Source organism: Garra rufa, chromosome 23 (genome assembly GCF_049309525.1).
Source record: "Garra rufa chromosome 23, GarRuf1.0, whole genome shotgun sequence".
NCBI classification, from domain to species: domain Eukaryota; kingdom Metazoa; phylum Chordata; class Actinopteri; order Cypriniformes; family Cyprinidae; genus Garra; species Garra rufa.
In genome coordinates this window covers 31,760,066-31,763,517 of record NC_133383.1, presented here as the reverse complement: position 1 = coordinate 31,763,517, position 3,452 = coordinate 31,760,066, and the positions used below count along the sequence as shown (strand labels likewise).

General features: G+C 40.5%; 1 non-coding gene across 1 annotated transcript; it reads left to right on the top strand.

Annotated features, from left to right (window-relative positions):
• The first annotated feature begins 2,426 nt into the window (after nt 1–2,426).
• On the top strand, nt 2,427–2,612 carry LOC141299919 (U2 spliceosomal RNA). Its single transcript, XR_012341880.1, has one exon. It is a non-coding gene; the product is annotated as a U2 spliceosomal RNA (small nuclear RNA).
• Nucleotides 2,613–3,452: the final 840 nt, after the last annotated feature.

The following is a 3,452-nucleotide window of genomic DNA, read 5'->3' as shown; positions in this document are numbered from 1 at the left end:
AAGTAGCTGTAACTTAATACAACCTAGTAAGTATAGCAACTAAGTAAAGATAACTAAGTAAATCTAAGTAAGGTAAACTATTGGATTTTACAGTGTAGCATACCTGATAAAAACACATAAATGGCGTTTAAAAGCAGCATCAACTCGTCCTCTTATATTTCTGAAACATGAATATACAATGCAATGCAATTAGCATGTGCTCGGGATCACGGAAGACATAAAAGTAATCAAACTTGATAAAAATACAAAAATAATCAAATATACATAAAAATAAATATCACATATATGATTTGGGTGATCGATTGAGTTACAAAAGTAATTTAAAAGAAAACGATGTAATTAGATTAGTCAGTGCTCATTAGAAACCCACCTCTCCCATGCTGAGCCAGGGCAGAAAAGGGAAGAGGAGGTGAAAAGACAGGAAATTAAGGCCAACACGACAGGCAGAAATTTAAAGGGGAAGATGCACACCAACACACAGATAGACATACCAGGTATACGTATGAACATTTTTTGTGTGATTCTATACATATGAAATAAACAGTTTTCACAATGGTTACACTCACCCCCCTAGAATCACACAAAATTATTAGAACACGGGGAAAATTGCAAAGAATCACTTGGTCTACACCTTCAGAAAAAAAAGTGCAGACTGACAGCAAGGAAAGCTACCCAACTAAGGGATACAAATGTGAAGGAAGTTGGCCAAACCTCGACACATGTTGTAGGCATACACAAAGTGCCCATTACACTTTGAATAAGTCAGACCATTTGCTGAACCAGAACTGATAAACATTAGAGAATATGGTAATTAACACTTAGTATCATCACAATGATACGAAAAGGTAAAGACAGAGCAGTACTATATGAACCTAGACATGAATAACACGAGATCCAGGCTCCATAGCAATTAAGGATTCAAGTTGAACCATTGACTCGTCTACGTACAGGTCTAATAACCCTACCGAATCTGGTAGTGTAGTGATTGCTGGAGTCACCGTTGACCACAGGGTCATGCAAGTTGTCAGAAACAGAAACTGTAGGTGAAGAAGTACAAGTTACGGTGTCAGAAACAGCAGACAGGTCATTGTTAACTTCATTCTGAGAAGAATCAGATGAGACCCAGGCAGCAACAGGATCATCATCACAGACAGCAACATGAGAAATAACAGATAGAGACTCTGCATGTGAAAAATCATCAGTGACTGGCATTGCTGATTCAACTAAATCACATACAGACTGAGAATGTGTGGAAGGTGGACCATTACAAACACTTCCACTGACAGCAAAATCAACCTCAGTTGAGGGCAAAGGCAGAAAGTTAACCGGCAACAAAAGGTTTCGATGCACTACTTTCTCACGGCCAGATCTGTCACGGATCTTGTAAATGTGCACAGACGGGTTGGAAGAAACCACAGAGTACATGGTGGGCTCCCATTTCTCGGCGAGCTTCCGTTTACCTCTACAGCCTTTGTTAGCAACTAAAACACGGTCACCAACTGACAAAGGTAAACCCTTGACTCTCTTATTGTACTGATCAGACTGATGTGTTTGTTCCGTAGCAGAGTTCTCTTGAGCTAACACCATAGCAGACTGCAGATCTTTGACAAGGGATTGGACATACAGATCTGGCCATTAAAAATGCGTCTATTTTCACGCGGCAGCCTGCAATTCGGCACGCGTGGGCACGCGTCCTACCGCAGCTGCTTTTTTTGATTTTTTTACAACGTTGTTGCACTTCATGTAATATCCACCAGGTGGCGCAAGGAACAACATTCTGTAGCCAAACACCATGGCCAGCTCTAGTGGGCGTTGGTCACAAATACCAGTACAATAGTTCAATGATTCCTCTTTCCTGAAATTATGGTTCAAACCAATAGCAAAAAGATAGCCTATTCATAAGCAGGTGCAGTTGTATTGTTATTTTGTTTTCTTTCTTTGTTTTCCTGACGAACATTTATTAGACTGCATCGGAAATAGAAATGTTAATTTCAGTTATTTTATTTTTCCAACCGACAACTCACGTAAACCGCTAAATTCGTTTTCAGGGATTAATTATACACAAGCAAGAAGCAGCATAAACATCAGAACCTCACGTGCAGAGCTTATGCACAGAGAAAAACCCAATAAACCTATATATAATAATAAATAATATAGGCCCATATAAGAAATATATGTTTTTCTTTTCTGAATGAATAATAATTTAACAAATTAATAAGTAGCAAGCCTGTATGCAGAATTTTAGGGAATTTCTGTGATGCGCCCTTAAACCAGCATCTTGTTTCCATTATTTATTTATTTTTTTTTACAAATAGCCTACACATCTGTTTTTTTTTTATTTTTTTTATTTTTATTGTGATTGTACACAAATAACAGAAATATGTAAAATAGCATAGTTTTGAGCAATGCCGTACTCTTGAACGAGTATTGTAAGCTGTATCCACTTTATTAGTGTAGTATCTGTTCTTATCAGTTTAATATCTGATACGTCCCCTACCCGGGGACTGCATATTAAATTGATTTTTGGATCAGGGAGCTGGAGCCGGGGCTTGCTCCGTCCACTCCATGCATCGGCCTGGTATTGCAGTGTTTCCAGGAACGGTGCGCTTTCCCTATTTTTGTGTCTAATAGCAGAGCCGGTGACGTCGGGTTCAAAGCCGTGCTTCCCGTTTCTTGAGGTCTCCCCACCCGGCACGCCCATCTGAGGTCTGGGGCAGCCGTGGCCTAATGGTTAGAGAGTTGGACTTGTAATCCAAAGGTTGCAGGTTCGATTCTCAGGTCCGGCAGGGATTGTAGGTGGGGGGAGTGAATGTACAGCACTCTCTCCACCCTCAATACCACGGCTGAGGTGAGTCCCTTGAGCAAGGCACCGATCCCCCAACTGCTCCCCGGGCGCCGCAGCAATGGCTGCCCACTGCTCCGGGTGTGTGTTCACGGTGTGTGTGTGTTCACTACTGTGTGTGTGCACTTGGATGGGTTAAATGCAGAGCACAAATTCCTAGTATGGGTCACCATACTTGGCCTCACCTCACTTCCTTTCCTTTCCTTTCCTTTCCTATTAAGGGGAAAAAAACCAAGTGATCCTGACGGCGCCGCGGACAGTTAAATAACTCGACAACTTTCACCTTCACAATAAAATACATTAGCCTATATATTTCAGCGTTTTAAAGCAACATCAAATTAAGATATGCATGTTTAAGAGGTAGTTCGTCTTTTTCTTTTTCTAAGATACACAATTTTAGATACACTGACAATTAATTTGAGTAGAGACAAATAGAAATGGGAAGGATAAATATAAACTACAGTATTTTTGCGATTTTGGTGCTTAGAAATTTATTCTAAGCGGGCAGCGGGCGAATAATATAGTTAATATAGCGCGGAGCGGGTGGATGCGGAATAAAACCTCGTGGAAGCATGACTGGAAAAGCACTTTGCTATAGAGTATAGACTAT